A 26,555-nucleotide genomic window follows, 5' to 3' on the forward strand; every position below is an offset into this window, starting at 1 on the left:
CATCCATAAACACATAAAGGAGGGTTTCAGGTTGGGGCCACAGGGCAAGTTCCAGCCCAGGCCCTGCCACACCCTGCAGACCTACAGATCAGCTGGGGCGCCAGGGCTGCGCCCAAAGTCCTAGGGCAATTGTGGTGGGCGGTGGTCCAGCGTCCCTGCCCCCCAGCCCTGGCGCCCCTGGCTATGAGCCTGACTGGGGTCATGGTGGGGGCAGGGGTGCCCTGGACTGTTCCTGTGGCCTGAGGCCTGCAGCGTGGTGCCCGCCAAGGCCTCGGGAGGTTGAGGGTTCTGGGGTGCCCCCATGCCTGCAGACACCCCCACAGCAGCAGTGACCACTGCCCCCATGGCCCCCCTTCTGCTGCTCTGCCGCTGTGTCTGCCCCCTCCTTTCCCATCCCTTTCTCAGGAACAGGGGGCAGAGAGGAGGGGCAGGTAGGGGAGGAGCGATGGCACCGCTGGTGGTTTGAAGTAGAGAAGCTAATCAGTCAGTGCAGTCCCGGCTCGGCTGGTGCAAATGAATCTTCCTGCTGCTGGGGTGGGGGCCCGGGGCAGCTCAGCAGAGGCCAGAGTCCCTGTGGGGTGAGGGGTGGGGCGTCGCCTATTACAGGAGGTTGGTCACGCCAGTGCAGCTTGTATGTGCGCCTGCCTGCGCAGGTTCCCTACCTCTGTCCCCCAGCAGGACGGTGGGCAATGACACGGCAGCTGCGGTAAGCACACCCAGAGCCTGGAGTCTGGCTCCTAAATACCATTTAGGAACCGGCTGAGGTCAGGGTTGGGGCAGGATGGGCCTTGAGGGAGCCTGGAGCGTCCTGTGCCAAGAGCTGAGGAAGGGCTGCAAGAACGATGAGATTGTCGCTGTGCAGAAAGGGCCAGTGACCGGGAACGGCCCTGAGTCGGGGGGTTGCCACAGGGTCCCTTGAGGTTGTGGCCTGTGTGAGGGGTCAGCTGGGTCGCTGACAAGTTCTCCAGTTCCCTGGAATCGGGCGGGAGGGCGGGGCAGGGGGCCGGAGCGATGAGAGGAGCGGGTTGGGGCGGGGCGGGGCCGCGGGCTCCGCGGTGAAGAGGTGGAGGGCGGGGTGGCCTCGGAACCCGGAGGCAGAGGTGAGCAGGCACGACGGGCGGTGGCGAGGGAGGCCCCATTTGACCCACCCCAGCTTCTCCCCTTTTCCCGCCAGGGGTCTTCCATCCCCAGCGGCCCCGCTGACGTTTCAGCAGCAACTGCCGGGCGGAGCATCTCTGCTCCCGACGCACTTTCCCGTGGTCTCACCTCCCCGCCCAGGCGGCCACCCCCCACAGGACCACTGTCCGAGCCCCAAAACCCACGAGCCTCACAGGCTCCTCGGAGCGCCGGCCCTGTGCACCGCGGCGGGGCGTCCGGGAGGCCGACCTCGTTCCGACCGGGCCCCGTTGGGCCGCTGCCTTAGACCGAGGAACCGGCCAGCTCCCGGGAATCCACAGGCATGAGGGTCAGTCCCAGCTCGGCGTAGGCGAGGTGCCGGGTGCGGGGTACGGTCAGCCTGGCTGGAAACCAAGCCCGTCGGCAACGAGAGACCCAGGCCGGCCCCTGGGGCGCGGATCGCGGCGCCAGGCATGCTAGGCCCGAGGTGCCCCCGGAGCCGGTCCCCGAGGGCGCGGCGCCTTTAATTGGCTCTCACGCGCGGAACCGGGGCAATGAGGAAGCGCGCGTGCGTGCGCGCGCCGGAGTCGGGGCCGTGCGGTGCGTGCGCGCGGCGTGCGCGGTGACGCGGCCGTGGGGTTTCCCGAGGCTGCAGACAGGGGCCGCCGCGCCCATCGATGGCTGGAGGCGTCTGAGGGCGGACGGAGGCGGCGGCGGCGGGCGCGGGCGCGGAGTGGAGCAGCCGCCGCGGGACCGGACGGAGCCTCGCCTCGCACCTGCCGCAGCGCTCGCGGAGCGGCCCGAGCGCGACCACCTCCGGGAGCGGCGGCCGAGGCGGCCAAGGCGGCCAAGGCGGTGGGGTGCGGGCGCGGCAGGCAGGACGAGCGCCGAGGTGAGCCCGGTGGCCTCGATCCTGCCCGGCCTCGCGGCCCCGGCTGTGCTGACCCTACCCGGCGGGACCTCTAGCATGTCTCTCCCCGCCCCCCGCCGCAGTCGCCCACCCGGGCCGCCCCGCCCCCACCCACTGCGGGGTCGTGTCTTCCTGCCCCGCCTGGGTGGGGTGTGCGGGGCTGGGGCGGGTGGGGACCCTGCTGGCGTGGGACGGGGCGGAGGTTCGCGGCTGTGTCCCAGGTCTGGGGCCGGGGTTTGGGGTCCTGGTCTGGGTAGCTGGGTTTGCGGCTTGAGTTCTGGGGTTCTGGGCTTTTAGGTCAGGGTCTGCGATCAGGGTCCTGCGTTGGGGTCCGGGGTTCCTATTGGCGTCTGGGGTCCTGGTTGGGGTTCGAGGACCTGTACTCGATGTCTAGGGTCCTAAGCTCTGGGTCGGTGTGCGGTCCCAGGGTCCGGCCTGGCCTCCCCAGGGCTGTGCGCTGGGCCGGGGTCTGCGGCCCGGCCCCTCCCGCGCGCCAGGCCGCCGGCCGGGCTTTGAGAACAAAGGCGGCCCGGCTGCTGCAGTGGGTGTGGGTGCCCGTCCTTCCGAGCAAAGGACGTCGCTTTAGGTGCCCCTTTTTTGGCGTCTCTGAAGTTCGGGTTTAGGAACCACACGATAGGGGGGGGCGATGAAATGAGGAAGCGGGGCCAGGCCGGCGCGGCCGCCGGGGGACGTTCGGGGGGATCGGAGGCAGAAGCGAAGCGCTGTGCTGGGAAGCCTAGAACAATAGCGATTCTCGGCTGTCTTCGTTTTTACCGGGAAGTGAGCAGTGGCCCCATGGCCAGCCTTTTCTCGTTGTTTTCTTTTTCGCGCGGCGCGGGGCTTGCGTGCGGGTGGGTGGGCGGGAGGGGGACGCGAGGTGGGCAGGAGGGGGGCGGGTAGGGACCGGGAGGCCCGCGGGGGCAGGGCCGGGCCGGGGTCCCCAAACCTCGATGAATGGCCAGGAGCCCAGGCCCCGCGACAAGATGGCGCGGTCGCCGCCGCCTTTGTCGGCGCCGCGCGCTCCCGGACCCGCGACTGCTGCGCTGGGCCTGGGGCTCTCAGGGCGTGACTCCCGGCCACCTGGGGGAGGGACCACCCGAGGGCCAGGCGTCCTCCTCCGTCCCGAGCGGGCTCCTCGGGGACCGCGGGGTGCGGTGGGGGATGGGCCTCGGTGACAATTCCGTCGGGTAAAGGCCCAGCCTTCGGCCCTGAAAATTCTCCTCTGTTTTTGCTTGCAAATTGATGGTTGATTCAAAAGGTGTTAACAGTTTGTGTCCTTTAAGCCACACGGTTAGCTCCCAAAGGTCGTGGCCTTGTCTGCTCAGGGCCTCTTCGTGGAAGCTTTTCTCAACCGTGAGGATGGGGATCGGTGCACCGAGGGCCACGCACGATGAGTGGTTCGTGTGTCCTGCGTTGTTTCTTGGGGACGGGAGCTGGGCATTTATGAGCCTCAGCTTGTGCTTTTGGTTCCGGGCAGTGTGGTGGTCTTCTGTGTCTTTCATTTCGCTATCTGATAAGGGACCTCGAACATTTGATCATTAAGAGCCTCAAATGAGATTTATTATTAAGGAGATATGCAGGTTATTTTTCTTGACTAGCAAGCAAGTCGATGGAAGCATAAGCTTTGTGAGGAGTTCTAGGCACTGGGTAGGTCTGCAGAGCATCGTCGTCTGTGAGGTTTCTACAAGACTTCTTTGTTTCCTGATTTGAAGCTGTAGTCTTTTTGGGGGGATGTGGAGGGTTTTTTTAATCTGAAATTAAGGTTTTACTTTGAGTTGTAGTAAGACAGGATCTGTTCTGGATTATTCCGGAAGGTGCATATTGCAAAAAAAAAGCAAAAAGGCAGTTCCTTTTTTGCTTCTTTACCCGAACTGGGTTTGTGGCTGGGACTGAGTTGGTGCCACCAACAAGGAGATGGGTGCGACACCTCTGCAGGGCGGGGCTGGCGTGGCCCTGGGCTTCCTTTCACTTTGGAACAAACGAGCGTCCAGAAGTGGGTGAAGCTGGAGGGCGATCCTGCCAGGCCCTGGTGGGGTTAGGGGGGGGCACTTCTGGAGGCCTCTCCTTCCTGGTACTCCCTTCTCCAGGGTGAGGGTGGAGGAAGGCCAAGTGAGTTTGGTCGGGGGCTGGGGCTTCCCTTCGGCTTTCCCTGCCTGGCTGTCTGCCCCACCCTGCTGGGACGGTCAGAGAGCAGGGTACTCCCTGGAAGGTCCAGTCCTCAGTTTTGACTCAGGGCTGACACCTCCTAGGTGAGCACACCCACCAGGCAGGACCTGGACTCTCCTCCGTCCTTCCTCCAGGGCGCAGGGCTGGCAGCTGCCCCGCCCCAGGCAGAATGCCCCAAGGCAGTTCCTTGATAAAGGTTTCTCTTTGGTGTCTTGAGTTACTTCTGAATTTCTGGGGAGTTGGAAACAAGTTTCCTGAGATTGAATCCATCTCAGAAGAGATTGAGAAGAAAGCCAAAGCCTGCAGAGTAAATGCACTGTCTCCTTTTAAAGAGGAAGCCCCTCACAGTAAAGTCTTTGCTGTGAAGTGGCCACTTCGGTTTGTCTCTGACTCAGTGGTTTGACTGGGGGAGGTTCGTTTCTTTAAGTGTCTTCTGAGGAGGTGGCCAGGGTGCCTGTAGACCTGTCTGCCGCCCTCAGTCAACTTGAATGAACAGCACCGACTTTATTTTAGATGCGCAGCATTGGCATTTATCGTAGTTTCTTCATCGGATTTTTTTTTCTCTGCCCAAAAGGTTTGGCTTGTGTTGGTCCCTAAATCGGATTAAATTCTTAATGTGTCCAGACTCCGGCTTTGGCGAGTGGGTAGGCTGGTAATGGGCGGGCTCGATTTCATGATCCAGCCCTGACCACATGGCGCACCGCATTCCTCTGAAGCCCCTACTTAGTGTCAGTCTGGCAAGGCATCGAAGGTAGGTTTTAGAGGTTTTTTTAAGCCCTGGGGTAAAATCTGGTTTTAGGTGAGTGTGAGGTGGTCAGAGTGTTGGAGGAATGAAGACTGGACAGTTTGGCTGGTTGTGGGGTTTGGCGAACGCAGGGTGGGGCGAAACAGACCAGACTGGTGCTGGGGTTGGAGCGGGGACAGGCAGCGCGGAGTGTGGAGCAGCGCTGGGGAGGGAGAGGCAGTCCAGCTGCTGGCGGCACCTCTGGAAGTGCCCAGTGATGGCACAGCACACTGGGGGTCCTGTAGGAGGGATGGAGCACCACTTCTCCCCCCGCCTCGTTGAATGTGTTGGGGTAACGTTGGCCAATACAATTCACAGGTTTCAGGGGTCCAGTTCTGTGACACATCACCTGTGGTTGCAGTGTGTGTGCCCCCCCGCCCCTTCTGTCTACAGCCATAAGTTGGGTCCCCCTGTGGGCACAGAGCCCATCTATGTAGGGGGCTCAGGGCCGGTGAGGTGACTGCTGCCCATTCACAGAAAGACCTGAGCAAGTGTTTCCTGTCTGACTTAGTAAGTTACAGTTCTGGAGAAAAGCTGCTTCTACAAACCTAACAGTGGAAAAGATCAAGCCGAGGTCACCGAGGTAATTTTGATGCCAGAGCGCAGCACAGTGGTCCCCTGAAATCATCAGCACGGAACGTCAGCGATTCCGGGGTTCTAGGAGGGAGAGACGCTGCCCGTTTCTGTGAGGACTGAGTGCTCCATGCCGGCCTGGGTCTCTGGCCTACCTTAAGGTTTGGGGGTGTGTGTGACTAGTGTGTCCGCCCCCTCCTCCGTCGCCCCTCCTTCCCAGGGGGTCACTGTGTGTGCGGGCACTGAGGATGCCCTTGCTCTCGCTGCGACCGGGTCAGCTAACGATGCAGGGGTGGGCTTCCTGAGGGGCTTCTTGCCGGCTCTGGGGCGGGCGTCGCTCCGGGGCGCACTGTGCCGTGGGCGCACCGTGCCAGCAGCCCACGTCCAACCTCACTTTCTCCCCGGTGAGACACAGTTCCTCGCTCGTGTCTGTCCTTGAAAGGCTCTCTTCACTTTTCTGGGTACTTTTCATTCTCAAATTCATTTTGAAAACTGGTGAAATTACTCCCTTTTTAGAGATTTCATTTCACCCTTTATGATGATGAATATTTTTTTATTTTAGAAAACTTTTGGTATCTTTTCTTTCCTTTTTAAACTACTCCAAGTCAGATCTCCTTCCATCACCGTGTATCCCCCTTTACCCTCTTCTGCCTCCCCTCACTCCCCTTTTCCTCTGGTCATCACCACGCTGTGACCTTTTGTTTTTGACGCAATCCCCTTCACTGGTTCCCCCAGCCGCCCACCCCTTCCCCTCTGTCAGCCTGTTCTCCGTGTCTGTGAGTCTCTTCTGGTTTGTCCACCGCTTTGTTTTGTTCAGGAGATTGGACACGTGAGTGGAGCCACCAGGTGCTTGTCTCTCTCTGACGGGCTTGTTTCGCCGCGCACGATGCTCTCCAGGCCTGCCTGTGCTGGTGCAGAGGCAGGCTCTCCTTTTCGGGGCTGTGTAGTGCTCCACTGTGTAAATGTGCTGCGGCTTCTTTATCCACACATCCACTGAGGGGCACTTGGGCTGCTTCCAGGTCTTGGCAGTTGCTTTTGGCAGGTGGGGGGGCATCTCTTGATTCACCAACTAGTGACAAGAAAATGAAATATTTTCATATGTTCTCATAAAGACTGGCTGAAAGTTTAACAGTTGCCTCTAAGCTCGCTCTCTGCAGGTGCTGAGGCTGAGTTGTCATAGAAGGCCGTCTCCGCCCAGGACCTTGGTGAGGTGCACTCACGGGGAGCCTGCCCAGCAGGCCGGGGGTCTGGGCAGCCACCCTGTTCTACTTCAGCTACAGCTTCCTTGGAAGAGAGTGGAGCCGAGACCTGCCTGTCAGCTGGTGGGGCTGGCGGGGAGGAAGGGTTGTCCTGGGCCAAGTGACCACTTGGTGGCCTCCGGCGGCCTTCTTCCCAGCACCTAGAGCAGCGTTGGAGTGCGGTGGGCAGCCACTCAGTGGTGGTCTGGCAGGTGGTGGAGAGCAGGGCCGCCCCCGCCCACCTGGGGTGCGCGGCCCGAGGGGCTAGAGCCGTGGGAAAGGGGTGTCCAGGGTCCAGGCCTTGGTGCTGACCCCGCCCGTGTACCTGAGGGCTGGGGAGGCCTGACCTGACGGGGGTTGTGAAGAGCTGGGCAGCCTGGGTTGGACCCTCCCCTGGAACTGGATCTCGGGCAGAGCCCAGAGCAGGGGGAAGCCCCGGGGGCGGACTGCCTCCGGGGTGCTGGAGTGTCAAGGACAGGGCCTGGGCCGGCGGTGGTGCCAGTGACCAGAGACCAACCAGAGACCAGAGACTGGAGGCTGAGCAGAGGGCAGGGAGGGAGTGTCCGCGTCCTAGCAACGGGGGTGGGGGCCTCGTGCAAGGCGCATCCGGCCTCATACCTCCTCCTCAGCCCCTGCAGAGCCCCTCAGGACTGGCAAGTCTGGCAAGGCATGGAAGGTAGGTTTTAGAGGTTTTTTTAGGCCCTGGGGTAAAATCTGGTTTTAGGTGAGTGCGAGGTGGTCAGAGTGTTGGAGGAATGAAGACTGGACTGGACTGTTTGGCTGGGTGTGGGGTTTGGTGAACGCAGGGTGGGGCGAAACAGACCGTGCGGACAGACGGCGAAAGCCTCGCCAGGCATGGGTCTGCGCCACCTGCCCTGCCACCCCCCAGCCCTGAGTGCGGCTGCACAAGCACAGGCCCTAGGCTGCAGTCGCTGCATGAGGCGTGGCGCTCTGGGGGTGTGGCCGGGGGCGTGGCCTAGGGGCGTGGCTTAGGGTGGCTGAAATCTTAGCAGTAGCTGACATTCAGAGTGAGAAGTCTCAGAGTGTGGCCTGGGCACCCCTGCCTTGGGGGTCCAGGAGGTCCGAGCTCCTTGCAGAGCGCAGTTTGGAGCCTGCTGCTGCGGCCAGTGTACGCTGGGGGCAGGAGCGTGGGCCTCCGGGCCACAGACCAGCAAGAGCAGCGCCCACGCGGACTGTGGCGAAAAGTCGTTTCCCGCGGCGTTTGTCCAGAGTGGGGGGCGCGGATGGCGATGCTGAGCCTGTCTTTGTCCTTGCCTGTGTGACGAAGTGGGGAGAGGGCACACAGCTGTCCCCGGTCCCAGGCCCTGTGACTTGGGGTGGAGAGGACAGCTGACACACAACGGCTGTGCAGATGGGGGTGTTGGCAGCAGGCTCTTGCTTGGGAACAAGAGCAAAGCAGCCCTTGGCAGAGGGGGTCCAGCACAACGGTGGGGGGGACGGGTGGAGCCTGCCCATGGGGCGGGGCCAGGGCAGCGCCCGGACCTCAGGGCTCCTTGTGCGACAGGCGGGACGCCAGCAGAGCGCTTCTCTGTGGTGTCAGCGCCCAGAAGGTCGGCCGGGATCAGTGGCTGGTGCTCTCCAGACGGCCAGTGCGGTGCTGCCGCCCCCACCTGGGCCCGCGACCCCGCGACCGGCGGGAGCGGGGACTCATGGGCAGAGAGGAAGCGTTGGCAGTGTTGCCCACTGGCCTGGAGAAGCTCGCCTCTCGTGGGGTCTGACGTGGCGTCGAAGGGGGCTGCGCGCACCCTTCGGAAGACGCTGAGAGAGCACTCCTGCGCCTGGCTGCCCGTCTGGGAGGCCGAGCCTGCACGTGTCCTGTCGGCCCAATGGCTGCAGGGGCGCTTAGTTGCATTTACCTTCGTTTGAAGCAGTTTTGTTGGATTGTGTTGTGACCACTGTCACGTCTGTGTGCGTTAAAGGAGACTTATCAAAGCTGGTGTTTTGTGCAGCCATTTTGATGTTCAAGGTGGGAGAAGGTGACCCAACGTTTTTAGCATATTATGCTCTATTATTTCAAGAAAGGTAAAAATGGAACTGACATATGAAAAAAAGATTTGGGCAGCGTGTGGAGAAGGTGCCGCGTGTGACCGGACGTGTCCAAAGTGGTGTGCGACGTTTCTCGGTCCCACTGCCGCTTTGGCCAAACAGTTCTCTGCGGTGGGGCTGCCTTCCCTTTGGGAGGGGCTGAGCTGCACCCTGGCCTCTGCCCCCTGGAAGCCAACAGCGGGAGACAGCCGACAGAATCAGACCCCCCCGACCAGCAAGGTTACTGGTGAGAATGAGAAACATGTCTTTTATTTTACGTGAAGAAAGAAATGGGCTTCCTGGCCAGCTCAGTACCTCGGCCAAAACAAGGCGCCGAGACAGGCGCCTGCAGAGGCTGGGCCCGCTGCCGCTCTCCTTGCGGTTTGTGAAGGTGTCACTTATGGGTGCACGTGGCAGGCTTGCTAGACAGTTGTGGACAGTCTCGTTCCACTTCTGATGTGGTCAACATCTGGAGGCAGGGCGCTGTAAACAGAAGGCCCTGGACCCTGTCACAGAGGAGGCCCGAGAACAGGTTGCCCAAGCGGCGCGTTTGGAGCGCAGTGGGGTGGCAACGCCAGCCTGCGCCTCTCCCGACCTTGGCCCTGGGCGCCTGCAGGGACCAGAGAGGTCCTGGGCAGGAGACAGCTGGCATGTGTCCTCCCCTCCCCCCTTTCCTCCCCTTTCCTGGGGAGAGGCAGCCAGAGGTTCTCTAAAGGTTCCAGACCTGTTGGGGCAGCTTGAGAAGGGGCCTTGGGACAGCCCCAGTGGTGGCACCATGTGATTAGAAGGTGGATGAACACCGGAGCCGCAGGTCAGAGCCCGCAGACCGAGAGGAGGGAACGCTGAGAGAGAGGTAGACCGAGGAGTTGCTGGTCAGGGCCCCCAGGGCCACCTGTCTGCAGTGGGGCTTGGATGTGGGGCAGGGGGGGTTTCTGTTGTGCCCTGCTGTCACACGGGGCAGCTGGAGCTGTGTCGGGCTCGGAGGAAGGAGCCTGTGAGGAGGGGAGGGGGACCATCAGTGAGATGCTCCTCCAGGGCCTGGTGGGGCGGCAGGCAGCTGGTCACAGCAGGAGACATCGGCTCTGCGGGGTGGGGGGTTGGGGGGGCAGCGTGTTCTCAGAAAGTGGGGCTTCAGTGCTGGGAAGGGCTGTAGGGTCTGCTCACCCACGGAGGCTTGAGGAGGGAGAGCAGGAGCCAGGCAGGAGAGAGAGGCCCAGAGGCTGGACTGTGACACGGGGGGCGGGGGGGGGTGCTGCCCCCTGGGCACAGACTGCAGGGCTGCTGGGAGAGCACTTGGAAGTCCACCCGTGGGAGTACGCTCGTCCACAGCTGCGCCCTCCAGCCCCGCACCCAGCATTCCCGAGGTGCCCGCTAAACAGTCAGAGGGGCCCGCTGGTCCCGACGCCGTCCAACCCAGGCCTGTGCCCTGACTGGAGATCAAACTGATGACCCTTTGGATTGCAGTCTGACACTCAGGCCACTGAGCCACACCAGCCAGGGCTAAAATTTATCATTGGAACACTGCGGAGTTACAGCTAAAACCTGCTACATTTATATAGAGGAGAGAACATGAAAATGCGTGGGTTGGGAGACTTGGGCATCTTAGAAATACAATCGTGTGATGTGTTGCAGGAAGGCAGGAATGTAGATAGAGGTGAGGGAATGCCTCATTGTCCTTCAGGAAGGAGCCACGTGGGGTCTGGGTGCTTCCTTCAGTCCTCAGTGCCGCTCACGTGTGCAGAGATCTGGGGACCGCACTGTATTTACAGTTCCCAGCTCTAGTTTTCCTGCCTGGTTCCACGAAGTGTGTCTTGCTGAGGGTCGCCTATCAGATGTCTGTCACTGAGTTGCTGTCAGCTCGCTGCCGGGATTGGCCACGCCCCCAGGCTGTGTGAAATGCCTGCTGGGACCCCACACCCTTTCCGCCTCTGGCTGCTGCCTCCCAGCTTTGCTTCCTCCTGGCTCTGAGGGATGTCCTGCCAGTCTCCTGTGGGGGCAGCGCCAGGCAAGAGCCACCTCAACAGCAGAAACCTGTGCCCCCAGGCTGGAGGCTGGGGATCCAGGTCCGGCTGGGGGTGGGGCCACCGCCTCTGCGGCATCTTGGGGCCGCCCCTTCCCTCTCACTAGGACGCCTGGCATTGGAGGGGACCACCCTCACCCCACACAGCCTCGTGCTAAGGTAACTGACCATAACTGTGAAGAAGGCCACGTTCGCACCTTCCAGGGGGACAGGAGTCCTCAAGGGGCACTGTCGAAGCCACTGCAGTCCCCAGAGCATTGCGCCACCCTGCTCGTGTTTCCTGATTCGATCTCCCTGCCTCCCCGCCCAGCATGCCAAGCCTGACAAAGACCCACTCAGCTGCAGGTGGGAGGGGCCCCTGGGACCCTCACTGGAGAAGGCGGGCGGCTCTGCAGGGACCCCGAGTCTCCTGGAACTGGAGTTCAGGCACGGACCTGGGGGCTCCAGGTCGCTGTGGAGTGGGGGGCAGAAAGCCCCTCAGAGTCTCTGTCCTGGGGCGCACCCTCTGTGTCCCTGGTGCCGCTGATAGAGGAGAAGCGATCCCTGAAGTGGCCTCTGTGCCCGGATTCAGCATCTGCTGCCCCGGCCTGACCTCAGTGAACCAGACCCTCCTTGAGACGCTCTCCCTGCATCCCGGGGCCCCCACTTGCCGGCGGCCCTGGGTTTCCCTGCGGAGCTGGGATGGCTTTCCTGCTGGGACTCGGGCCCATGGCCCTGCACACAGACCGGACCAGAGGGCCTCTCGCCCCAGCCTTTCCCGCCGGCCGGTGGTCCCTTTTCCAGCTGTCTGCCTGGCGTCTCCATTTCTTTAGCTAGTGAGTCTTTCTTTTATAAGCATCTTTTTTAAAAAAGTTCTAAATTTATTGATTTTAGGGAGAGAGGCAGGAAGTGGGAGAGAGAAGCATCGGCTTGTTGCTCCACTTGCCCTGCGCTCTTCGGTTGCTTCCTGTCTGCAACCCGCCCGGGCATGGCACGGGCAGCCGTGGGGCGTGGGGACAACGCTGTAGCCCACTGGACTCTCTGGCCCAGGCTGCCCTGGGGCGTTTAATCCTCTAGGTCTCAGCTGGAATGTCACCTCCTCAAAGAGGCTTTTCTAGTCACCATGCCCTTGACCACGCTGACGCGTGCGTCGGGGATTTGGGGGCACTCACCTCAGGTGGGAGCTGCCCGGCTGTGAGGCCAAGGGCTGGCACCCCAGGGGCCCTTTCGTGTGGGTGGGGTTAGTGCTCCAACCTGAGAGAGTCCCACCCTGAAAGCGCCCCCCAGTCCATCAGGAAGCCTGGACTGGGCAGAACGTGGAACCGGTTCTCGAAAATTTCCCTGAGAATGGCCAGGAGGGGTGTCGGCTGCGCTACCGCAACCAGTGGTGGGGTGTGGGGTGGGTTTGGGGACGGTGGCCGTGGACCTGGAGGTGAGAGGGGACAGGAGGACGCCTTCCTAGGAATTGACAGAGCCATGGTGCCCAGCACCAAGTGGCAGGCACTTAAAAGGTGCTCGTGAATCAGGAAGCACCTGTCACACCTGCCCTGCACGTCCTTAGGCTGTGGGAGTGACCACACGGGGTTCCCATCACCCACAGCCGGGCCATTTGGCGGGGGGGCGCTGGGCCGCCCGACTGCTGTGCTGAGGTTCCTCCCTCTCTGAGCAGTCCGCCCCCCCCCAGCAGCAGCTGGTCTCGAGTGTCCATAGTGGCGGCTCCTGAGATCTGGCAGGTGAGCAGGTTGGCGGGCCAGTCGTGTTGCCACAGCTGGGCCCTTCCCAGGGCTTGCCATCCGGCGTGCAGGCACGTGTGCAGCGGGCCCGGCTTGGCCTCCGTGCTGGTTTTTCAAAGGGTCTGGCATGTGCCTGCGTGCTCTGTGGGCGTAGGGGAGGGGAGACCCTGCTCCTGGCGGTGATGGGTTTTCCGATCTCAAGCAAAAAGCTTCTTCGCTGTGCATGTAACTTTTGTGCTTTAATGGACCCATGCAGTTCTTTAGTCGTGGAAACGTTTTACACTTCGTGTCGTCCGTTGTGCTTGAAACAGGGCTCACGTGGCCCCCGAACTGTTGACTGTCTTTTTAGTTTCATTAGGTTTCAATGCAGTTAGTTTTCAAACATTTGGCTAATAATGACCAAATTGGATAGCACAGTCCTAGACTGAGCATCTGGGTTGTCATTAGCAGAAATTGGGGAGGCATGAGACGCTTCCATGTCGGGGGGTGAGAGAATCTGGGGCCTGGAAGTCTGTTTGTGGCTTCTACTCGGCAGCTGCAGCGTCGCCAGGCCTCGGAGCTTGTGCCCTGCCGTGTGGGTCTCAGGGTGTTTGTCGAGTGTGATGTATGTCGGCTCTGAGTCTGGAAGCGTGGGTTGCACGTGGAGACGGGTTTTGCCGGTCGGATCCACTTTTAACTATTTCTCCTTGTTCTAACATGCATGGCTCCTGACCTGGCTGGACTGAGAGCTCCTTGGTTTTGGCCAGTGTCGTCTTGCTGTTGTCTTTGGGGCCCACGCAGGGGCGGGGTCTGAGCGTCAGGGAGTGGGCGGGCCCTTGCCCCTTGTGTCTGTCTGGCTCCACTGGTGGGCGGTCTGCGCAGGCACAGGGAGAGGGGCCGTCCACACCCCGTGCCCTCGGAGACCAGGGCAGCGTAGCGCGTGCAGTGAGCCGAGTCAGAGACCAGTGAGGAGAAGAGGCACGAGCCGGCCCCAGTGTAGGACCCCCCTCGGGAGGCAGGTGCCCCTGGAGGCCACAGCACCTCTGCTCTCGCAGTTTGTCTCCTCGGCTTCCTGCTTCAGGGGTGCTGCCAGGTGACGGGCCTGTCAGCCAGGGGTCCACAGTTCCGAGGGAAACCAGTGTGGGCTGCCGTGGGCTGCGGCCACGTGTCAGTGTCTTCTGCAGCTTAATGACACCCCTGAACCCCAACTGGTGTGGTTGTCCTGGTGACTGTGTGGTCACCGGAGTCAGCTGGGCAGGACTCGGTCCAGAGGGTGCTCTCTGGGCCGTGTGGCGTTAACTGTGCTCTCACGCAGTGGAATGGTAGGCTGGTCTCTGCTTCCCAGTGGCCTCACCTGTGTGGCCTGTCAGCCAGGGTTTCTCTCCGTCCCCTCCCCAGGATGGGACCTCCCTGGAAGGCTCGCCCAGGCAGCTGAGTTTCGAGGAGGACAGAGCCAACTCACTAGGCTCCTGGGGGCTGTGCTTCAGGCAGCCACAGGTCCCGTCTGCTGCGCTCTGCTGGTCACAGCTGGTGATGGGCCCAGCCAGGCTAGGAGTGTCCGGAAACGTGGACTCTGGCCCTCAGTGAGAGGCGCGCTGAGCGCCCGTTTGCCTCTCTGTCGGGTGCGGTCCTGGCTATGGCGTGCCGCGGAGAAATGCCGGCTTCGGGGCTTCTGCCTAATCTGGAGAGCGCTGCGGAGGGGGTTCCAGGAGTGGCTCTGACGTTAGCGTGTTTCTCTGTGTCACGAGGACTTATGGACACGCTCCTGGAGCGTGGCGCCTGTGGCGAGTGGGCGCTGGGCAGCAGAGGCCTGGGGTGGGGTGGAGCCGGGCCCTGCCCAGTCAGGGCTGCTGTGACTCTCAGAGTCGCCCTGGCGTCAACGGTGCATTTTGCAGTCGCCACACTGTGGGGAGGTGTGGATTTGTAGGGAGGGAACAGTGGGGAGCCATTGAATGACTCTACATGGCAGGTGACAAGAAGTGACTTTTGTCCTGGCTGGGTGGCTTTGTGGGTTGAGCGTCCTCCTGCAAACCTGAAAAGCCGTCCCTCCCACCCAGAGTCGGGGCACAGGCCTGGGTCCCGGGCCAGGCCCCCTGTGGGGGTGGGTACGCGGGCCAGTTGATCATTGTTTTTCTCTCCTTTCCCTCCCTTTTCTTCTCTCTCAAAATAATGGATAAAATCTTTTTTAAAAAACCAGATGTGAACTTTAAAAGGTTGTTTAGATAGCCGAATGAAAACTGGGTTGCGGGGGGGGTTGAGATGAGATTGTTATGAGGAGGCTGAGGGTGCCCCCTCAATAGGAAAGCCATAGGCAGACCCCTCCCCCCGCCATGCTCGGGGGGGGGGGCCCACCCAATGCCGACAGGTGGGAAGGCAGCAGGGTCCCTCAGTGCTTGCTTTGCGGACTTGGGGGTGGCGGGGTTGGCACTGAGATGTGGTCAGATGGGCGGGGCAGGGGCAGCGGCCCGGAGTCCGCCCTGGAAGTGTGGACCCACGTGCTGGGCCGGGTGCAGTGCATGGGTGGGGGCCGTGGAGGACTCTGGTGGGAAGGGACGGAAAGGCCCTTGCTTAGGTTGCAGTGGGGGCTGCAGGCAGCATGGCGGGGAGAGAGAGTCAGGTGGGTGTGGATGCCTGCATAGATGTGGCTTCAAGATGTTCCCTGGGGAGGTGGGGGGCATGGGAGGGCTCAGGAGTTGGGGGTGGTGTGGGAAGGATCCGTTTACCTGTGTGGTCTCTGGACGTGGCTGTGTGGCTGGACCCTGGGGTCTCGCTAGGTGCCATTGGTCTCAGCCTAGCAAGCACCCAGGGTCTCCACTCCTGCTGGTCTCGGGTCAGCTGGGGTGCCCCGCTGAGCCCGAGAAGACTGGGGTCTGGCTCAGCGGGCTCAGCACGGTGCCTGCGGATGTGCCTCTCTTTCAGCCAGGTCCTTGGCTGCGTGCTCCCTGTCCAGTGAGCACGGGACACGGGGGAGACCCTCCCCATTCTCGGAGCTCGAACAGCATCGAGTTGAGGTAAAACGCAGTTCGTTCTGCGTCTGAGCAGCGGGCGAACCCGTGAGCTTTCACAAACAGCACCTCCTCGTAATGCCCGCTGCACTCGGAGGGGGCGGTTCAGAAGGTGAGGAGAGGAGAGGAGACGGCAATGATGGAGGGGGAAGGGTGGGTAGAGGACAGTGGTGAGGCCAGCGGTGCGCCTGTCCGTGCCCCCACGCCTGGCCCACCTCAGGGACACCGGGAAGACGAGGCTGCCCATGGCAGGGATGGCACAGTCTGGTCCATAGTTAAGCTCTCGTCTTGCCTGCTCAGCTCAAGAAAAGGACACAGTTGCTTTGCCGTTGCTGCGTGGTGGCACTTGCGTCTCAGTGTTGTCCCAGAGTCAGGCATCTCGAGTGACGCGTCTGCGGGGGTGAGAGCCCCGCTCCGTGAGCTCCCTCGTAGCAGGCGGCCCCCTCCCGCACAGGGCGGCTCCGGCCAGGGCCTCCTTCCCCGCAGGCCGTCTGGTGTGCCTGAATCGAATCGACGCTTTTTGTCAGGTTGCAGGTTGGTGTTTTGCCTGTGCTACAGAACTCGAGTAATGAGTTCATGGGCTGCGAGACGAAAAGGGTGGGAAAGCGCTGTTTTGTAGTCAAGAACCTGAGAAAGGCTGTTTGAGTCCTTCGGCAGATGTAGGCCAGTGCTCTTCCTTAAAGAGGTTTTTTAGGTCATTTCAGAGAGGGAGAGGGCGAGGGGCACCGGGCCGTGCTTCTTGTGCGCGCCCTTGGCTTTGTGGGGCGATGGCCACCGCCTGGGCCCAGCACCCCTTGTTAAATGTTGCTAAGCCTGAAGCGTTGCTCTTTTTAGTAAAGAAAGAAGTGTGCTTAAGTCAGTCCAAAGGCGTAAGTGAAGAAAACTGGTGCAGAGGAGGGCAGAGCCTGCCTCTGGGCTGGGGGAGGGGCGTCTGCGAGGGGTCAGCCCCACAGAAGGGAGGTGAGGGGTGCTGTCTGAGGCGTGAACTGCAGGGCTGTAGAGCGCAAAGGGGTGGGGTGAAGCTGTGGGGCCCCCTGAGTTTGCGGGAACTCCATCCACGCCGCCACCGTCTGGGTCCGCGGGGAGGGCAGGTTTGTGGCGAGGGACATGGTCCCAGAGCCTCGGGGGAAGTCAAGTTGGAGACTGCATTCCACAGCACAGCAGACTCCGGTGGCTCCAGGGTTTACATGAGAGAGTAAAACACGGAAGTGTTAGAAAAACATCGGGGAGGTGCTTGGTGGCCTTTGAGGTCGGGTGTGGGGTGTTTCTCAGTTGACACTGAGGCGCCAGGACAGAAAGATCGCCTGGGGAGGCACCTGATGGGGGCCTTCCCACTACAGCTCGCAGGCAGGCAAATCGGAGAAGCTGTTATAAATACATAGAACGTGATAAAGGGTTAGTAGCCTCAGTGTAAAATCATTTCCAAAATGAATTGTTTCCACATTATGTTTACGGATTTATCCAAAGGGTGGAAAAATAAGAATGCTTTTTACAAAATCAGTTATAAAAACAAAATGTCAAAAATGGTCTCCATCAGCCCTGGCTGGTGTGGCTCAGTGGATTGAGCGCAGGCCTGTGAACTGAAAGGTCACCGGTTCTATTCCCAGTCAGGGCACCTGCCTGGGTTGCAGCCAGGTCCCCAGTGAGGGGTGTACAGGAGAAGCAGTGTTGCTGTTTCTCTCCCTCTCTTCCCTTTTCTCTAAAAATAAGTAAATAAAATCTTCAAAAATAAAATAAAGTATTAAAGATGGGTCTCCATTAGACATTTTGGTGTAGAAGCAAAACATTGTGTCACCGGAACCCAAGTGGCCGGAGGCAGAGGTCTCTGTTCTGAGTCTGTGCTCCCAAGGATGCCGGGGATGCAGTGGGGCTCAGCGAGCATTTGTGGGGCGCGTGGGTGGGCTGACTCGTTCAAACCGCCGCCTTGGGGTCTGCTGAAGGGAAGGGGCTGGGGGACGCTTGCACAGATTTGGGGGCTCTTGGTTGTCATGTGGGGGTGACCCCAAGGCATGGGTGGTGGGGCCCCGTCCGGAAGCACCAGAGACGCTGTGCCCCATGAAACGAAGTCCTCTTGCGGTTGGCGGGGCAGGGGCAGGCAGTAGGTCCTTTTTTCTTTGCATGTTTTTGTGGAAAACCAGCCAAGGTCATGATAATCAGGAAAAATATATTTTCCCTTTGTTAAGAAACGTAAAAGCAAGCCATGGCTGGTGTAGCTCAGTGGATTGAGCGAGAGCCTGCGAACCAGATGATCGCGGTTCGATTCCCAGTCAGGGCACATGCCTGGGTTGCAGGCCAGTTCCTGGCAGGGGCCAGTTCCCAGCAGGGAATGCACGAGAAGCAACCATACATTGATGTTTCTCTTCCTCTCTCCTTCCCTTCTCCTCTAAAGATAAATACATGAAATATATTTAAAAAAAGAAGCGTAAAAGCAAATTGTGTTTCCAAGCATTAGGCGCTCTCTCAAAGCTAGCATGACTGAAATGAGTATGTTCTAGAAACTTCGTGGTTTTAGTCTGTTTGCCTTTACTAGTTTTTCTGACTGAGGTCCCACTGACTGCGCCTGTTTTTGAGGCAGCAGGTCTCCTTGGTTCTGTCCTGTGGCGTCAGAGAGTCCTGTCTCCCCGCGCCCGCTCTCTGGTTCGTGCAGGAGAACGGGGCGTGGGCGCTGTTGTCCTGGACGCTACAGCTAGGAGGTGGCTTTCTCAGTAACGGCCCTTCTCGGTGAATCTGCCCCAGGCACCTGGTGGGGCTGGAGCCTGAGGGGGCTGTGCTGACAGGTGTTTGCGTGTAAGGAAATCTCTTAGGTGACGGGTTTTTCAGGATTCACAGGCAGGTCCTCTGTTTGCTTCACTGCATCGAGATGTCATTTCCTGGCGCACAGGTGTGCTGCTGGGTCTGCTGAAGCGTCCCCCACCCCCCAGGCCCTGGCACTCGGCCCCTGTGGCACCACCTGGAGAGGGACAGCGTGGGCAGGCAGGAGGGAATGGCGGCCGCAGTGGTTTCCCAGAGCAGACTGCTCAGATGGGCAGGTGGAGTTCCTGTAGCTGAGACACTTCGAGGAGCCAGCCACCTGGAGAGGGAGTCCAGCGCCACCTCGAGTGCCAGGGGCTGGCAGGCCACGGCCACCCTTTTGTACAGCCCGTGGGCTGAGGGCAGTTCTCTGCGTTTGGAAATGTGAAACATCGAAAGGAGCACCATGTTTTGTGAAGTCACGGAGAATCCGAGGTCTCATCCATCAATGTCCATCGGAGCGAAGCCTCGCACCTTCCTGGGCTGTGTCTTCTGGTGGTGGTGGTGCCAGCGGCAGGGTCTGTGGTGGCACAACTGCACCTCGTGCGCTGATCCACCTAGGAGGAAAACCTCTCCCCCACTGTGAGCTCCAGGCTCCCGGCCACTGGAGCTGCGGGCCTGCCTGTCAGCTGGCCTCCCTGTGGGCCCGTGCCTGGGGCTGAGCCCGTGGGTGGAGGGGCTGCAGCGCGGCCTTCACGGAAAATGTGCCATGTCTTGCTTTCTTGGAGTTTCTCTGTTGTCGGTGACGTGCGGACATGCACCAGGGTAAGGGGCTTTCGGGACACAGGAGGGCAGGCAGGTTTTCCAGGCGGTGTTTCCTGGGGTGTCTCACCTCGATGTTGGAAGCCCACGTTCCGAGAGCCGCGCTGTGGTCGGGGTGCAGGTGTGTAGAGGCTGGTCCTGGGTTCTCTCCCCGTGAACAGGACCATGCTGCGTGACAGACACCGGAACCCAGTCCCTGTGGGGTTGGCCGTAAAAGAGGCGTGTGGGCCTTGTTAGTGGGCTCTTGCCTGGGACCCTCAGCCAGTCTCATGATGTCCTGGAGGGCTTGCCGGGGGCGTCAGGGTCCCTGTCCTATCCCTCACAGCTGCTCCTGTGAGCCCAGTGGGCCGCTGCTGCTGCAGGCTCAGGTGGCCGTGTTGCCGCTGTGCAAATCACGTGCCTGGGCATCTGTCACTCTTGGTTGCCGTGTCCCCATGACCTCCCCACAACCCAAGGTGCCGTTTGTTCCTTAGCCTGCCCACCCGAGCAGTCCCTGCTTTGATGGGCTGGGAACACCCGCAGCTTCTTCCTGGGCTCCCTGGGAATCGTCCTGACGGGAGTCGAACTGGCGATCTTTTGCTTTGTGGGAGAATGCCCAGCCCCCTGAGACACCCGGGTCAGGGCTGTGTGCACACTTTTTAAGAGCATGGGTATGTTTTTAAGCAGCCATGGCTCAGCAAGCCGAGTCCACACACACAACGCCGAGGCCAGGCTGTGGTCTGTCGTGTGTTTTACTGTGTGTCCCCACAGTGCCCCCCACAGTTGTGCCCCCTTCCCGTCCCGAAGGTCCAGGGCCACGTGCCACGCTATGAGGTCCCGGTCTTCAATCAGACCAGCTGCTCTCGGGCATCATGTTGTGGACGTGCAGGCCAGTTTCTTGAGAGGCAGTTCTCACTTCGGGCCTGCAGCTTCGCCTTTTAGGCAGAGCACCCCGAGTGCAAGCACGGTCTCCCCAAGTCTGGTCTGGCTTCCTCGCCTCTTGTGTTTCCTGTACCCGCTCTTGGCCACAGCTGTGCTGCATGCACCTGTGGGGGTGCTGCCTTGCCCGCCTCCCTGGGGACCCAAGCCATCTGGGAGGCACCTGCCCCCTGGGCTGCACTGCAGAGCTGCTTTTCCCGAGAGCAGCCCCCTGGGTTTTGTTCCAGGAGCGTGGAGACGACGAAGCCAGCTCTTGGTGGTGGTGCAGGTTTATGGTGCAGTTTCCCAGCCCACCCCTAAAGCAGGGCACAGAGGGGATGCTCCGCATGTGCAGTGGGGGGCGAGGCACCTCCTCGCTGCTCCTTGGTGCCCGGGTTCCCCTCTGCCCCGAGTTTCAGGCGCAGGGCGGCGTGCGTGTCTCTAGGTGCTCGTTGTGCTCGGGGCCCCAGCAGACGCCCTGAGTTACTTCCTGCTCTGAGTTGTTACATTGTATTTTCAGGAAGCCGCTGCTGTTAACTAGTGGGCTGTGGGGTGCGGCCTCTCAGACTCCAGAACCAGACCCACCTGGCCACTCCTGCTTGCTCTCCTGCCCTCCCCCCCTCCCCCACCCCCAGCACCCAGGGAAACAGCCCCGTGAGGCGGTGATGTCAAGGAGGCGTGTGGCGCCACCTGCTGTTGGAACTCTGGGCTGCCCTGAGCCCGCGCTCCCTCTGTGCTGTGTCAGCGGTAAGGCACCTTGCTGCGTCCCCTGGGCTCACTGCAGGGTGCTGGGCGCATCCCGTGCGCGTGGGAGCTGGGCCTCCACTGTCCACAGTCTGCCGGAGCTCCTCGCTGCAGCCGGGAGGCGGGAGTTCCCACCAGGGGCTGCTCGCCCACAGGAGGCACCCAGGCGAGGGTGGGAGGAGGGTCTTCCACTCACAGCCGCGTGGTCTGTCGCCAGAGGAGCCTTACGGGCATCTGGACAGCTCCTCTCAGAAACGGGCTTCGAGCGGGTGGCCTGCAGTGTGACAGGTGAGGAAGAAGCACGAGTGGTGTGCCCAGATGACAAGTGCCCCCTCCGCCTCCTTCAGGAGCTCGCCTTGGCCCCTGCCTCTGGCCAGGCCCTTTCTCCTGGGTTTCCCCCCTTGACCTCCCTCCTCCCCGGTGTGGTCAGCACAAGTGGTACCAATTGGAATTCTGTGGCCGGCCTCCCCAGCTGGGGTGATGTGAGCTACTGACCCTCTGCTCAGGGAGGAGAGACCGTTGACTCGTAGGTGTCCCTCGTTAGGGAAGGTGGGGTTTTGCTGTTACTGGATGGGGTAAACTGCTTGGCATTTTAACTCTTTGTCTTGGGTTTCCTGTGTCACTTGTCCTGACTTACTAAACTATCTCCCAGGGACCTGCTTGTTCGTCGCTAAGCTGCTAGTGAAGTTTCATGTCAAGTCTGAACCTGACATTGTCTCCAGAACCCCTTCCCCTGCCTCCACCCATTCCCTGTGCAGAGGCAGTGGGACAGTGGGGAGTCTCGTGTGTCACCGGACAGCACGTGGGCCCTGCTGCCGGCCACCACCCTCTGGGCAGAATTCTAGGGGCAGAGTTTGGTGATAAAGGAGAGGAGTCTTTATTCAAAAGCTACACAGTTTTGAAATAACAGCTTCCCTCATGCATTACTCCCTTAAGCCTCTCAATTAAGGCTAAAGTCTATAACTTCTGAGTTCCCCTATCATTTCCCTGTTAGTTTTAATTATGCCATTTCTGTAGGATTAGTTTACAAACTAAAACAGCATAAAACAAAAGCTACACAATTTTGGAAGAATGGCAGGCTTCTGCCTCAGAGCCTGACCCTTCTAGAGCCCCCTGAGAGTAAACTTGCCCCCCCCCCCCCCGGGCCTGGTGTTTCCTCTCTTGCCNGCCCCCCCCCCCCCCCCGGGCCTGGTGTTTCCTCTCTTGCCCCACGTTCCGTCCTCTGGGAAGTGCAGGCAGCACAGTCATCCAGGCCCCCTGAGGAAGGGGCCCCTTTTCTCCTGGTTTTGACACAGCAGGTGGGGAAGACGGTGCGGGGAGGCCTGAACACCTGTAAAGGGAAGGGTCATTGACAGAGGCTATGGTTGTCTTTATTTAAAAAACTTTTAAAATGTATTTTTTTTTTTTAGGAAGAGGGAGAGAAACATTAGTTGGCTGCCTCTCGCGCGCCCCCTACTGGGGACCTGGCTGCCACCCAGGCCTGTGCCCTGACTAGGGATCAAACCTGCAACCCTTTGGTTCGCAGACCAGTGCTCAGTCCGCTGAGCCACCCCAGCCCCAGCCAGGGCTGTTCCTCCCCTGTTTTGACACTTGAAAACGGGGGAGGAACAGTGTTTTGACACTTTGAAATTCACACTTGCAAGTGAGCAGTTCCCGGTGCTGTGCAGCCCCCACCTCTACCTCCTTCCAGGCCGTCTCCGCCACCGCGCAGCTCTTAGTCTCGCGTGTGCCCAGCGCATCCTGCCTGCGGATTGGCTCGTTCCGGGTGTTTCCTGGCAGATGCAGTCGTAGAGCATGTGACCGGCTCTTCCACAGGTTGTCTCTGTGGTGGCATGTTTGCGTGTGACCCCCCTCGAGGACTGCACGCCACTCACTGCGGGCATGCGACGCTGTGTGGTGGTGTCTGCTCAGGCACCGACAGGTGTTTGGGCGGCTGTTCCCTCTCGGCTGCTGTGAGCAGGCAGGTGCTCCGGTCCTGCTGGCCGAGTGCCCAGGAGCCGGGTGGCGGTGGGTCGCGGAACTGTAGTGGAGCATTTGAGGGACCAGGAACCTTTTTCCTTCCGTGTCCACTTTCACTGCCAGGAAAGAAGTGTGTGTGTCATAAGGAGCATGATTCCAAGAAAAACCGCTTTGTTAAACAAGCGCCTCAGAGCTCACAGTTCCTTGGGGGACAGCACCAGTGTCTTGAGGCCTCTCTTGCCCCAGCCCAGGCGTGTGCACGTGTGCTTGGGGACACACGGACCAGTGACTTTCCCCACAGGCAGGCATGGATCTGATTTGGAGAAATACGAAAGCATGTGCAAGTGTTTGGAACTTAGGTTCTGGGGAAGGACACGCAGGTGTTGCAGGGAAAGTAGACTTAGCATCCGTCGCTCGCCCAGGCTCCACCCTGCACCCCAGTCAGGGCGCGGGGCTCCGCAGCCACCGGGGTCCTGGAATGCCCCACGTAGACTCGTGACACTTAGGGGGCCCTTGGCCAGTGGCCTCCTTGAGAGTGGGATAAGCGCCTGCCCTGCAGTGGGGGGGAGTCTGGGGGACCCTGGCGAGAAGGGGGCTGGGGAGCCGGGTCTCCGGCTGCTTGGACTATGGGGCTGGCCGCTCCCCGCTCCGGAGCACAGCGCCAACGCAGCCTTTTCTCTATCCCTTGCAGACGCTTTGCATGAACTGGAGACCAGACTGGAAGCACTTCTGAATTAAGGTAATTTTGATACAGTTAATCCGTATCCATTTTTGAGAACAATGTTTAAATTTCTAAAGGGTTTTTTTCCCCTTTAAACAGTGTGGTTTTGCTGATCTCTCTTTTTGCTCTTCAGACCAAAGCTGGTCTTCAGAACAAAGGCACCAAGGAGGGTGTGTTTTTCTTTTTTAACCTGCCTCCCCAGGTACAGGTTTTCACTGCTGTGGGTGGGGGCACTGATGGTTTGCTTTGTCACACGTACCGGACCTGGGATCTAACCCGCACCTGGGTATGTGCCCTGACCGGAATTGAACTGGCAACCTTTTGGTCCAGGAGAGATGCTCCGGTCCACCGAGCCACACCAGCCGGGGCAGAAAGGGCGGTTTCTTTGAAGGCTCCACCCAGTTTTCCACGGGAAAGGTTGAGGACCCAGAGGTCACAGTGCGCACTCCAGACGGGCGGGGTGCTGCTCCGGCTTCTCTCGTCGCGGAGCAGAGGAGCCGCCTTTCCAGGCCCAGCCCCAGTGGGAGCAGCAGCAGGTGACCCAGAGCAGGGAGGGCCCGAGTCCCAGAGAGAAGCCCCTCCCGGCTGCTGCAGGGAGGGGAGCGGGAGCAGACGCCTGTGGGGGTGGGCGGGCGAGTCCAGGGAGCGTGTTCAGGTCTCTCTTGTCCCTGCAGCTCTTCATGGGTTGGAGTAATTTTGACCTAAAAAGCAGAACTAAATGGAATGAATGAGGTGCGTGAACGATGGGGCGTCGTGTGCGAGAGGGGGCCCGGTGCCGCGGGCGGGGTGGACTGGCAGTGTGCCGCGGGCCGGGCCGTGCGCCCCACACGAGGGGGCCTCTGGAGGGGAGCAGGATGTCACTGGGACTCGGCGTCGGCAAGGGTTTCTTTCCCAGCCACGAGGTCAAGACACAGCCCACACGGGAGACCCTTGGTGCACGGCAGGGGCGTCGTCAGACTGAGAAGGTCTCCTCCGTGACCTGCTCAGAGAGTGGAAAGCCGCACGGGCAGGAGCAGGCCCTGTCTCTGCAGTGGCCTGTGCGCAGGACGCAGGAAGAGCTGGAGTCCGACACCGAGAAACGAGCAGTCCAGGAGAAGAGCAGGGTTCGAATGGCAGGGGCAGCAGGCGCACGCAGGCACGGGCCTCAGCCCAAGAAAAGGCGGCCAAACCGTAGGCCTCAGAGACCTGCAGCGCCACGCCACCCTGGACACCACCCCTGTCCTTTCGAATGACCGCGGCAGGGACTGAGCTCACCTGGTGCCGCCTGTGGGCGTCGTGCGGAAGTGCCGCTTCTGGGGACAGCCGTGCTTTCTTCCGGTCGGCTCACACCCCCGGTGGGCCCGGGCCAGCCTCCAGTGTGTTGCCGAGAGAAGGCAAGCTGGTGTCCATCCGTGTGCCGAGCGAGCGGGCGAGCCTGAGCGGATGAGGTTCTAGGAAGTGCCCATGTGTTGTCAGCAGAAAGCAGAGGAGTGCTGCCAGGGGACAGGATGGCCTCCGACAGCTGCGGGAGGAGCCTGGGGGCATGGGCACCTTCAGTGTCCTCGCTGTGGTTGTGGTAGAGGGCCCACCCAGGCACGCTCACTGTCCCGTCCTCAGTCCCCCTGTACTGAGCCTGTCGCACGGCCACCTTGGACTCTGCAAAGGGCAGGGAGCACTGCAGGGGAGGGAGGGCTGCACCCTCTCCCTGCCTTCACAGTGAGTCCTCAGGGGCGGGGCTCTGGGCCAGGGGTGCAGTTCCTGTCTCCACCCCCACCCTGAAAAGTGAAGACACAGGAAGAGAGAGGCAGGGCCTGGCCCCACGCGGGCAGCCCCCACCTTGTGCAGCCCTCCACCAGCAGACAGCAGGCCCAGCTCTGGCGAGCAGGGCGCCCCCTCGAAAACAGCCTGTTCCCATGGTGCTGTGCGGACGGCAGGGCACGGGGCGGTCTCCCGCCGAGCTCGAGGCTCCCACCCTTCCAGCGTATGGAAATGGCCATTCCCGGCCCCCAGCACTCCTGCCAGACCTCCCCCTGGGTGCACGCTTGTCCTGGGTGGCATCAGTCGTGGGTGACATCAGGCTCTGGGGTGGGGGACACGGGACTTTGATTCTGGCCTCAGCGGGTTGCAGGGCTGGATTTACTAATTGCTGGATATGAGCTGGGCTTTGTGCTTGGCCCTGAAGCAAAATGGGGGAGGCAGGAGAGCAGGCCAGAGAGGGTCCCGAGCCATTTCCTGTGGCTCCAGGGGGAGTGTGCCCCCCGTGAGGGGACCAGGCTGTGCCCTCCACCCCTGGGCGTTCCTCCCCTGCAGTCCATCCCTGCACTGTGGCTGGGCTAGGGTGTGTCTCGAGACCTGCCGACCTCCTGTGGCCCGGAGGCTGCCTCTACAGCCGGTGGGACAGGGACTGTGCTGCCCGGTGATGTGAGGGAGCCGCTGTGAGGGCCTGAGAAGACCCCCAGAGTGACGGGGTGGGCAGAGGCTCAGTATTTGAGGTGAGACTTGTCCAGGTCAGGCTGCAAATAGGTGGAGGGGTGCCCCAAAGCAGAATTTACTTATGAAAACCGTGTTTATTCTCGCACGTTTAAACTGAAGTTACCTTCGAGGTACTTTCCTTCCGATGCAGCGCACCTGTCGAGACAGTTTCCCTGTGCCCGACACAGCGTCGGGACTCGTGGGTTTGGGTGCCTCTCAGTGCTTCTGCCGGTCTAGTTTGTCTTTTTTTTTTTTTAATTGATTATATATACCATTACAGTTTTTCTTTTCTTTTTTTTTTTTAGATTTTATTTATTTATTTATCTTTAGAGGGGAAGGAGAGGGAGAGAAACATCAATGTATGGTTGCCTTTCGTGCGTCCCCTGCTGGGAGTTGGCCTGCAGGGAACCGGCCTGCAACCCAGGCATGTGCCCTGACTGGGAATCGAACCGCGATCATCTGGTTCGCAGGCTCTCGCTCAATCCACTGAGCTACACCAGCCAGGGCAGCCATTACAGTTTTTCTATTCCCCCCCTTCATTCCCCTCCACCCGCACACTCCCTCCTCCACCATTCTCCCCCCCTTAGTTTATAACCACGTGTCTCAAGTTCTTTAGATTCTATATTTCTCCTACTATTCTTGCCCTCCCCCCTATCTATTTCCTACCTACTGTCTATTCTAT

General features: G+C 60.5%; 1 protein-coding gene across 3 annotated transcripts in view; it reads left to right on the forward strand.

The window, feature by feature from the left end:
* Positions 1-1,446: 1,446 nt before the first annotated feature.
* The window catches only part of GNB1 (G protein subunit beta 1), a 53,840-nt gene continuing 28,731 nt past the window's right edge, over positions 1,447-26,555 (forward strand). For 2 of the 3 annotated variants that reach the window (XM_037062178.1, XM_037062171.1), the window contains exons 1-2: positions 1,776-2,008; positions 23,393-23,440. The gene's annotated coding sequence lies outside the window, so the exon portion shown is untranslated. Of the gene's footprint in view, positions 1,466-1,775; positions 2,009-23,392; positions 23,441-26,555 lie in introns of those variants that run through there. The other variant, XM_037062173.1, reaches the window with a different exon arrangement.

This window comes from Sturnira hondurensis, unplaced genomic scaffold, assembly GCF_014824575.4.
Source record: "Sturnira hondurensis isolate 20B ecotype Veracruz unplaced genomic scaffold, ASM1482457v3 Scaffold0013931, whole genome shotgun sequence".
Lineage (NCBI taxonomy): Eukaryota > Metazoa > Chordata > Mammalia > Chiroptera > Phyllostomidae > Sturnira > Sturnira hondurensis.